The sequence below is a fragment of the Pan troglodytes genome, chromosome 2, assembly GCF_028858775.2.
Source record: "Pan troglodytes isolate AG18354 chromosome 2, NHGRI_mPanTro3-v2.0_pri, whole genome shotgun sequence".
NCBI classification, from domain to species: domain Eukaryota; kingdom Metazoa; phylum Chordata; class Mammalia; order Primates; family Hominidae; genus Pan; species Pan troglodytes.
Window position 1 is genome coordinate 29,663,371 of NC_086015.1, and position 11,917 is coordinate 29,675,287.

At 40.3% G+C, this 11,917-nt stretch overlaps 1 pseudogene; it reads left to right on the plus strand.

The window, feature by feature from the left end:
* Nucleotides 1-9,060: 9,060 nt before the first annotated feature.
* LOC101057967 (cysteine-rich protein 1-like) lies at nucleotides 9,061-9,394 on the plus strand (annotated as a pseudogene).
* Nucleotides 9,395-11,917: the final 2,523 nt, after the last annotated feature.

The following is an 11,917-nucleotide window of genomic DNA, read 5'->3' on the forward strand; positions in this document are numbered from 1 at the left end:
GTATGAGTTAACATCTCAAGAATAGCAAGTTGCATGTATGACACTCTCAGGCTTGTTGGAGCATGGTGTAGTTGAAGTGAGAGAAGACAACTACTGCTGGAAGAGAAGATGACCAAAGTCAAATGAAACAGGGCCTATTGGGTCAAATTAGGGGTTTTAATCTTTGGACCAAACAAACTAACATACATGCAGAAATACACAATGGCAAACTCTTGAAGAAATTTTTAAGCAGGAGCAGGTTACGAGTACATGTGGAGTTTTGGTTGGTTTTGGTTTCTGGTTTTTTTTCTTTTGAGACAGAGTCTCACTCTGTCGCCCAGGCTGGAGTCCAGGGGTGCATTCTCAGCTCACTGCAGCCTCCACCTCCGGGTTCAAGAGATTCTTCTGCCTCAGCCTCCCAAGTGGCTGGGATTACAGGCACGAGCCATCACACCCAGCTAATTTTTTCTATTTTGAGTAGAGCGGGTTTTCACCATGTTGGCCAGGATGGTCTCGAACTCCTGACTTCAAATAATCTGCCTGCCTTGGCCTCCCAAAATGCTGGGATTACAGATGTGAGCCACCACACCCGGCCTGGAATTTTCTATTTTGTTTGCTCTACTATTCTTAATATTATCTCATTCTTACAAAAGGGAAAAATCAGGGACCAAGTCTTAGAAATTAAACCAACTTGCCTACTACAATATATTCTTTTCTTTCACCACCAGAAAAATAAAATAATGTGGATCACAGTTATTGTAAGCCTCACAGAAGATATATTACAATTGATTCCTTGTTTCCATTTTGTTTTTTAATTTTCACACCTGGTAAATGAAAATATTTCTCCTGATGAATAAGAGTGGTTGCTAGTAGAGCTCTAAGTACAAAAATTCCCAGTGATTCTAATATTAAGTCCAGGCAACCACAATTTCTTGGCTGTCTTTTTAAAATCTGTTTCCCTGAACGCATCATCCATAAATTCACTGCCTTGTTATTTTACCAGTGGTGATCTTTGTAATAGCTGAGCTGACCCTTCCCAGGAGGTCTCTGACAACCACATAATGATTGCTTCACTTGATTGTGGACATCTGATAATACAGAATATAGTAAAAGGCTGAAGTGTTTCACTATTACCTTGGTCATGAATTTCTCCCAGGAATTTGTCATGCTGTACAATTCTTGCTTTTAATTAAACTATCTTCCACTCGTCTTTTTCACATTACATTTCTTGTTTGTTCATTTGTCTCCAGTAACCTCAAATGAAATTTTTCACAGCAGTTTTTAATTCCTTGGCCTCAATTTTTACAGACTTTGTTAAAAAATTATTTCAAAGTATAATTTATCTGGGTCTCTATCTATAAAATGAAAGGGATTTAGATTTGGTATTCCCTTCTAGCTAAATATTTCTATGTTTTTTTAATCTTCCTGTTATTTGAATATAAGAGTAATAATTTGAAAAATATGACCAGTGAATTGCATTGGCCCTTCACAGTTTGTTTTGAGAACCTTTTTTTTCTTTAACTTGATAGCAAACATTTCATATTTTACCCACACTGTTAGCTTCTGAAAGAATGAATACAACCAGGCTTCTTTCAACAGCCCTAAATCTCTGAATGAGAGCCTCCATTGTTTACCAGTAGGGCTCAAAAATCAAATATTCTAGTTTAACAATTACAAGAGAGAGTGGGGGAGGGGGAGGGGTAAAGTGGGGGAGGGGGAGGGTAAAGTGGGACGGGGAAAGTGAGGAGGGGAAAGGGGGAGGGGAAAAGGGGAGGGCGAGGGGAAAGGGGGAGGGCGAGGGGAAAGGGGGAGGGCGAGGGGAAAGGGGGAGGGCGAGGGGAAAGGGGGAGGGCGAGGGGAAAGGGGGAGGGCGAGGGGAAAGGGGGAGGGTGAGGGGAAAGGGGGAGGGCGAGGGGAAAGGGGGAGTACAGAGGAGGGTGAGAGAGGAGGGGGAGAGAGGAGGGGGAAGGGGGAAGAGAGGGGAGAAAAGAGTGGGGGTTGGAGAGAGAGCAGCAGGACAGGGGAAGAGAAGAGAGGGGCCAGGGAGAGAGGAGATAGGAGTTGGGGGGTGACAGGATAGAGGAGCGAGAGGAGGAGAGAGGTGACTAGATCCATTTTGTGCTTGATTTGGGTAATGGCAAAAATGCCTTTTGCTGTTTAAAAAATTATTTTACCCTTTTATTAGAGCAGCCTCTTCAAAGGTCATGGGAGAAGAAGTCATGCTTCTAGGAGACTATTGTTTCACCTAATCTCAGTCATCCAACATCTCTTGCCATTGGAGAGAGCTGAGCCTTCGGTCCCAACAAAAGTAATATCTGAGAGTTGGGACTGTGCAGACTCTGAATGAGCTGACTGTTCATTTCAGTCCTCCTGAAGAAGAGATATATAGATTTTCTCTAGCCCTTAAAAGTCTCCTGCACACAGACTGGGTGAATTCTTCGTGAACTGATTTGTTTTCATTTCTGAAGTTCCCTTGTTCTACCCCTTGATTGGTGTATGCTAAATTTTATTCATCAGTTTAGAACAAGTCACAAAATCATTTGCTAATAAACTCAAATCATAGGAAGGTTAAGAATTAAAAAAAAAAAAAAAAAAAAACCTGCCATAGACCCCAGTAACTTGCTCTAATTCATTTTTTTTTTTTTTTTTTTTTTTTTTTTGAGGCAGAGTCTCGCTCTGTCCCCCAGGCTGGAGTGCAGTGGCGCTGTCTCGGCTCCCTGCAAGCTCCGCCTCCCGGGTTCACACCATTCTCCTGCCTCAGCCTCCAGAGTAGCTGGGACTACAGGCACCCGCCACCATGCCCGGCTAATTTTTTGTATTTTTAGTAGAGACGAGGTTTCACCGTGTTAGCCAGGATGGTCTCGATCCGCCTGCCTCCGCCTCCCAAAGTACTGGGATTACAGGCGTGAGCCACGGTGCCCGGCCAGCTATAATTCTATTTTCCATTTTCATGTCAACAGATGTGATTGGGAAGTTGTTATCTCCAGTACAACAACAACAACAACAACAAAAACCTTCTAGAAATTGTAATAACAAAGGCAAGTAGCCACATTTTTATGCCTTATTATTGGACCTGAATTCTATTATTTTCCATCTGTCTGCTCAGTCTCCTTGTAACTAGCTATTGTCCTTCCTTCTCCTACCCTAGCTTCCTAACACCAGAGCTAAAACCAAGAAAGCATAAAAAACCCCAAGGTGATCTAAAATCACATGCAAAAGGTGTAATAGAATCAATCATCAAGCAAACCAAATAAAATCAGAATCCTTCAGAAAGAATCACCTATTTAAAATAGAATTCCATACCTTCTCACTTCCATCCACGACAAAGTTTCAAAATTTTTCTAACTAGAAATAATGCCTTTCATTTCATATTTAGAGAGGACAGAAAACTGAAAATATCACTGCTACAGGTAACTTGTTGATTCAATTGTATTTGATTTGATATTGATTTTATTTGATATTACATTTCCAGGAGGTTGGTTTTGTCACAACAGATTGTTTCAGAAAGGAAAAACTGCATTAGAGGGAAAGAAGACAGAAATAAGAGTTGAGGGAACAGTGCAGGTAAACTTCATGTGATTCCAAATTTTGCTTTGGCCCAGCTTTGGGTATATTTCAGATAGGTGGAACTCTTGAATCTACTCCATTTATGCAAACCTCTAAGCTGCCCCCAGAATTGAATCTCCGGTGTTTCTTTAAATCAGACACAAGTCTCCAGGGCTGGACCGAGGGACACAGGCAAAGCCTATGCAAAAATGGAATTATAAATACTATATCTGTTCTTTAGAGAATGAAGTTGTATATTTTATAAAGTGATGTAGCTGTTAAAACTATGTTAAAGTGAGGAAACTGAGGTTCAGAAAAACCATGAGATATGTGCACTATCACTTAAGTCAAACACACAGAGCTAGGATTCAAATTGAGGTGTGTTCAACTCCTCAGGCCATGCTCCTTTTTTATACCTCACCTAATCTTAAAAGTACTGTATGCTTATTTATCTAATAGCTCCTTCAAGCCCCATTTCTTCACTCCTAAACATCCTACTCATCATTATATTGTTATAAACAGTTAGGAAACTTTCATTTAAGACACTTGATTCAAAGAAAAAATTGAAAAAAAGACAGTAGTTTACAGGGTTGTTTTTTTTTTTTTTAATTTTTAGCAATGGGGTCTTACTATATTGCCCAGGCTAAAGTGCAGTGACGATTTACAGGCATGATCATAGTACATGGTAACCTTGAACTCCAGTCTCAGCCTCCTGAGTAGCTGGCACTACAGGCATGTGCCACTGTGCCAGGCTGCTGGTTGAATTTAAATGGTACTTTCAAAAAGAACTATTTTCACTGGCACTTTAAGTACATTTTACAATAAACATCATGGCCAACCATTAATATCTACTCTAGGCAAAATTATGAAGTATATTAACTTTGCCTTTCAAGACCTCAGTCGCATAAATTCTATATTTCATCACATATTAAGAAGGATCTAAAATTCATTTGCATTCAAGATTAAGTAATTCAAAGTAGATGAAGGAAGGGCTTTGCTTTCACAGGATTTAAAGGTTTAAGGTGCTGACTTCTCAGGCCTTTCTATATGTTTATGGGTATCATAAACATGTTATACAGCATTCCCCAAAATTATTTGACCACAGAACACTTTTTTCTCTACATAGAATCTCAAAGAATGAGAAATGCTGGCTGACAGGCCATCAGCCAAGTTTTCCCTGCAACAGTTTTATTTTTCTCTAAATGTCCCTAAGGAGTAAAAATTATAAATACATAATCCAAAAATGAAATTTAAAAAAACAAACCCATTTTTACAATAGCATCAAAAAGAATAAAATACTCAGAGTAAGTTTAACAAATGAAGTGCAAAACTTGTACTCAAACCACAAAGCGTTGTTGAGAGAAATTAAAGATCGAAATAATGGGAAGATGTCCAATGTTCACGGATTGAAAGGCAATATTGTTAAGATGACCATACTCCCCAAATTGATCTACAAATTCAAATCAACCCCTAGCAGAATTCTAGCTGGCTTTGTAGAACAGGACAAGCCAATTCTAAGACTCATGAAACTCAAGAGACTCAGAATAACCAACACAATCTTCTAATAGAAAAATAAAATTGAAAGATCAGGCCGGGCGCGGTGGCTCATGCCTGTAATCCCAGCATTTTGGGAGGCCGATACGGGTGGATCACGAGCTTAGGAGATCGAGACCATCCTGGCTAACACAGTGAAACCCCGTCTCTACGAAAAATACAAAAAAATAGCTGGGCGTGGTGGCGGGCGCCTGTAGTCCCAGCCACTGGGGAGGCTGAGGCAGGAGAATGGCGTGAACCCAGGAGGCGGAGCTTGCAGTGAGCCAAGATTGCGCCACTGCACTGCGGCCTGGGCGACAGAGCGAGACTCCGTCTCAAAAAGAAAAAAAAAAAGATCAATACTTCCCAATTTGGAAACTTACTAGAAAGCCACAGTAATGAAGACTGTAAGGAACTGGCATAAGAATAGACATATAAGTCAATGGAATAGAATTGAGAGTCCAGAAATAAACCCATATATCTACAGTCAAATGATTTTCAACCAGGGTGCCAAGATCATTCAATAGGGAAAGAATAGTCTTTTCAACAAATGGTGCTGAAACAACTGGATAGCCACATGCAAAAGACTAAAGTTGGACCCTTACTTCACATTATATACAAAAATTAATCCCAAATGGATCAAAGGCCTTAATGGGAGAGTCAAAACTATAAAACTCTCAGATAAAAATATAGGGATAAATATTTATGAACTTGGATTTCGCAATAAATTCTTAAACACCAAACCCATGAGCCTCAGTAAAAATAAATAAATTGGACTTTATCAAAATTAAGCTTCTGTGCTGCAAAGGATACCATTAAGACAGTGAAAAGACAACCCATGGAATGGGAGAAAATATTTGCAAATCATATCTAATGGACTTGTTTTCAGTGAAAAACTCTTACAATCCCCAATAATAAAACGAGTAACTCAATTAAAAAATCTGAATTGACATTTCTCCAAAGAAGATATACAAATAGCCAATAAATGCATGAAAAGATGCTCTATATCAATAGTCATCAGGGAAACACAAATGAAAATCACAATAAGCTTCCACTTCACACCTGTAAAATGGCTATAACCAAAGACATGGAGGCTAGTAAATGTTGGCCAGAAAGTGGAGTGGAGAACACTCATACACTGCTGGTAGGCATGTAAAATGGTGGAAAAGGTTGACAGTTCCTCAGAAATTTAAATGCAGAACCATCATTTGACTCAGCAATTTCACTTCTAGCTGTATACCCAAGAGAAGTGAAAACATATGCTCACAAAAAAAGCTTGTACGTGGATGTTCATAGCAGTATTATTCACAGTATCCAAAAGGTGGAAACAATCCAAATGCCCATCAACGGATGAATGAATAAACAAAATGTGGTATATCTACGTAATGGGATATTATTTGGCCATCAAATGAATGAAATACTATTACAAGCTACAATATGGACAAATTTTGAAAACATGCTAAAATGAAAGAAGCCAGCCATGAAAGATCACATATCATATGATTTCATTTATATGAAATATCCAGAAGAGGCAAATATAGACAGACAGTATATTAGTGATTTATTAAGCCTGGGGGAGGACAGGATTGGAGGATTGGGAGTGACAGCTTAAGGGCACAGGGTTTCTTTTCAAGGTGATGAAAATGTTCTAAAATTGACTGTGGTGAGTCTTTGAATATACTTTGTGTAACCTTTAAATGGGTGAATTTTATGGTATATTAATTATATCTCAGTGAAGCCATTTCCCCCAAAAATCTGTAGCACAGGCCTCAAAATGTGCTCAGTGGAATGGTTGCTTCCATGGACCATGGGTTATTGGTCCACAAAGTGCTAAGGAGCTTGCACCACTATAAAAATGTAACAAGACTTTCTTGAAAAGAAAGTGTGCTGCTTATCCAAGCACAAGCTTATCTCATTCATAGTCTCCTGTGAGTAGCACTGATCTATCACACTACACACACCAAATAGAATGGTTTTTAGCGTCTCTGGTGACTATGGCTACAGAGACTAAAGTGAGGAGGGAAAGCAATCTTGTAACAGTGGCTACTCCCAAATTTCCATGTTAGCAGGTAGTGCATGAGACCATGACTGAGAGAAGAGAGTTGTTAGCGAAGTGCCAAAGTTGGAAGCAGGGGTAGGGTATGGAAGATGAAGAATAGAAACAGAAATATAAAGCCAATCCAGACCTGGAAGTTGAACAAGAGAACCACAGCTAAGAAAATAGCAGTAACAATGTATTCAAATTTAGCTTCTTTAAGAAGCATCTGGAGAAAAAAATGTGAGTGACAAGCTGCCACCCTCACTGCCCTGGTTGGGATATAGAAGGACTTGAGAGGAGGGTCAGGAATCTATACAACAAGCAGTACAGACAATTTCAATGCAAGTAGTCCTTGAACCCCACATTAAAACAGTGAACTAGACGAAGAAGCAGAAAATAAATGCACACAGCAGGGATGAAATCATTTTATAGAAGAGATTTTATGGGATTTTATGGAGCTGAATCCCTGGTAGTCACAGGAGGACTCTTAAAATTGAAGCTGAGTTCATTTTTGAAAAAAGAAAAAAATCTATGCTTAGCTATTTTGCAATATAAGATTTTGACTTACTCTTACTGTAATTACAAATCAGGACTTTAAGCAATGTCCTGTATTTTTTTTAAAGCAACAACATGAAGTCACACAATGTCCTATTTTTAGTAAAAAAAAAAAAAAAAAAAAAGACGTTAGGATGTAAAAAACAAAATAAAAGCTATAGTTTAAATTTCTAGCTCTCCTTAGAGTTGTAGAGGTATATTTCATCAACAATGTATAACAATTAAAGTAATTTCAATTAGGCTAAATATCAGGTTAAAAAGAGCTATGAGTTAGGGTTCAAGTTTAAAGAGAGCTACAAACAGGGAGTCTAGGCCTTAAATAAACCAACCTACAAGTATTTATTGAACACCAACCACATAACCATCATTTTATAGGCACCATGGAAAGGAAGACAAATGTCCTTGGCTCCAAGGATATTATAAATATGGAGACAAGGCATTTAATAATAAATGAGAATCATTTATTCATTCAGCAAACATTTACTGAGTATCTGCTAGGCTGAAGACTGGCAAATATCAATGAAAAATTATTTTGTATTTATTATCTATCCTTTATGCCTTTTTGCTTGTCTAGAATATTTTATAATGATTTTAAGTGCTAGTTAAATTGTTCCAGTTTAGTGTTGGCTAATAACAACTGCTAATAATATTGATTTCAGGTTTGAGAGAATCTAGCACCCAAGACAGTTAGAATTAACACTAATTGAAAATTATGCCTTTAATTGATCCTAAAGTAAAAAAAAAAAAAAATCTGGTAATGGCTTTTGCTTTTAATTACCTGTACTTACTTTTCCTTTCAAACTGCCTTTAAACTCTTCATATCATTTATTCTGGGATTTAACTAAAATACTGCCTGATGTTATTATTTCCTAAGACTTTACACATGTATATCTCAGTCTTTGAACACAGCCAAGAGAAGGGATCCTATCTTATGCCCTTTTCTATTCCCATCATACAGCACCACTTCCTAAAGATTAATAATGATCCATTCAAATATGAAAGAATCTTGTTATAAGTACAACATAATTGGACAGGTGCTAGACTACAGGATTGCCACATTATTTCAGTCTTTTACTCAACAGAGTTATGTTTCTAAGAATGCGGGTGATGCCCTATTCAAAAGAAAAATAAACTGTGAAATAATGGCATTATACTGTTTTAATGAGAAAGATGATAATAGATTTTCCTGACAAAAAATGATTAGATTTATGGATCAGAAAAGTTCATATACTAGTTCAGAAGAAAAGCACTTAAATATGTTGATCAGCCAAGCTCCCTGTGCAATATAAAGCTGTGTAAATGTTAATCCCAAAGTAAAATCTTTACCTAGTAGAAATTTAAAACTTAGTCTCACACCTGTAGCCCGTCCCGCCCCAGCCGCCGCCGCCAGCACCGGACCCGGAGCCGCCATGCCCAAGTGCCCCAAGTGCGACAAGGAAGTGTACTTCCCCGAGAGGGTGACCTCTCTGGGCAAGGACTTGCCTCGGCCCTGCCTGAAGTGCGAGAATGTGGGAAGACGCTGACCTCCGAGGGCCACGCTGAGCACGAAAGCAAGCCCTACTGCAACCACCCTTGCTGTGCCGCCATGTTTGGGCAAAAAGGCTCTGGCCGGGGTGAAGCCGACAGCCACACTTTCAAGTAAACCGGGTGGTGGAGACCTCATCCTTGGCCGCTCGCTGGGCCACTGTCCAGGCAAATGCCAGGCCTCGCCCCCAGATGCCCAGGGCTCCTTTGTGGCCCCTAGTGCCCTCAATAAACATGAACACTTGGGGAAAAAAAATAGGAAATTTAAAATCTAGAGGGAAGATAACAGGAACAAAAGACATTTAATTAAAAAGAAAGAAGATAAGAATTTTAATGCACCCAGTTTAAATTTTTTTGTGTTTAGGAAGACTATAAAGTGAATGTAGGTTGTATTTTTACTATCATGTTATTTATATGCCATTATTAGGTAGCTGAATTTCTGTTTCAGCCATTACAAACCGCATCAGTTGCTTTTAACCCGTCTTGCCAAGCATATCTGACAACTCCTACCTACCTTCAGTTCTCTATGTTCTTTACTTTTGTCCCATCAGACGCCTACTTCAATCTTCAAGCCCTTCTCCATCCTCTTCAAATCAACAGCTTCTAGCTTTATCTACTCTTTTTAACTTCCTTAACTTCCTGTTTCCACTTCCATCTATTGACTTGACCCCTGACTCTCTATCAGCTCCATTCTGCCCCAGGCCTCCTGGGTGGTGCTGGAGAAAATGGCAAAAACCACCTGCTACTCAAAGATCAACAACATCAGCAACACCTGGGAGCTTGTAGGAACTGTAGAATTTCAGTCCTGCCCCAGGTCCACTGAATCAGAATCTGCATTTTAACAAGATCGCCAGATGATTCAAATGCACATTAAAACTGACAAACATTAACAGAAAACACTGCTATAAAAATCATGGTCTCCAGTGGCAACTGAGTGGCAATTGACCTTAGTGCCTCTGAACACCCTAGGCAGGTCTCCCTGAGCAGCATGCTATTCCATTCCCTTGGGCTGCCATTTCCAACCTGACCCTCTCCTTGGAAGTTAATCCACTGCTTTACCCCTATCATTGGCAAATCACATTACCTTTTCCTTTGCTGTAAAAAAGAAAGAAAAGAAGGAAAGGGAAGGGGAGGGGAGGGGAGGGCTCAGGCAGAAAGTTCTCCCTTTGCTATCCTCACTTGCTTACCTCTGTGTCCACTCCTTTTCCCTTCCCTTCAACAGTGGGAGAAGTACCTTTGCCACAGATTGTGGTCAGTTTTTCGTCTATATCCTTAAATCCATCTCCCTCCACCTCCCAGTTTTCACTCCATCCACAGAAAAATTTAATCTGCCATTTTCATTTAAAGCTGTTTCTGCTACTGCCTCAACTAACTTCATCCTCTCATATCCAGCTTCTACCCTCACCATCTCATCTCTGATTCAGGTGTCACCTCTGCAGCTTGGCATCTCCCTTCACCATTCCAGGGACACTACTCTAAGGAACCAGTCTCACTCTGCACCATTTGACACTCTTTGTCATTTTCTCATTTGGATCCTCTCTGTAGTTTGCTTTAAGAATAACTCTCCCCTCTGGTTTTATTTTTCAATTTCTTGCTGCTCTTCTGTCTCCGTCATGAATCTATTTCCTCTACATGTACCTCAAGGTTGTTGTTCCCAGGAATGCATCTTTGGCTCTTCCCACTTCTCATTCCTTACTTCATGATCTCATCCATTCTCATGCCACATGCTGATGATTCCCAATCTATAGCCCAGACATCTCTGATAAACCTGTTACTAAACTTCTTGTGTGTTGCTCCACTTAGATGTAACTGAAACAACTCTCATTCAGCATGTCCCAAACTGATTTCATTGTTCACTTAATACCTGTTTATTGAGCACCTACCATGAGCCAATGCTAGGTAATGGGGATGCAGTAATAATTAAGCATACCACTCTCCTAGCTTCTGTTGCTTACATGGAGGAAAGGCATATAGACAATAAACAAATAGATATCAGGTGGTGATGAGGGTATGTGAAAAATAAAGGTAAGTAAGGGAGAGAGAAGGTGCTGGGGTCAGTGTTATTTTATTGGTGATGGTCAAGAAAGGCCCCTTTAGGTTGGGGGTGGGGGCGGTGGCTCACACCTGTATTCCCAGCACCTGGGGAGGCTGAGGTGGGCAGATGGCTTGAGCTCAGGAGTTTGAGACCAGCCTGGGCAACGTAGGGAGACCCCAGTCTCTACAAAAAATACAAAAGTTAGCCAAGTGTGGTGAAGCATGCCTGTGGTCCCAGCTACTCAGGAGGCTGAGGTGGGAGGATGGCTTGAGCCAGGGAGGAGGAGATTGCAGGGAGCCAAGATTGCATAACTGCACACCAGCTTAGAAAACAAAGCCAGATTCTTCCCCCCCCCCCCCTCAAAAAAAGGAAGAAATAAAGAAAAAGAAAGATCTCTTCTTTGATAAGCTGGCCTGTGAGTAGGAACTGAAGAAAGGGAGGAAATGAGCCATGGTGGGGAGAGAATTCCAGGATGAGGGAATAGCAAGTGCGAAAGCCCTGAGGCAGGATGAGGCAGGAGTGTGTTGGGGCATCCCAGAAACAATAAGGCTGGAGCGATTGGAGTGAAAGACACAGTGATAGGAGGTGAGTCCTGGGAGGCAGCAGGGGCCAGGTAGGTGGGAAAGGGTTTAGTGGGCTCTGAGAAGGACTTTGCATTTACCGTTAGTGGAATGGGAGCCACTGGAGTTTTGAGCAGGAAAATGACA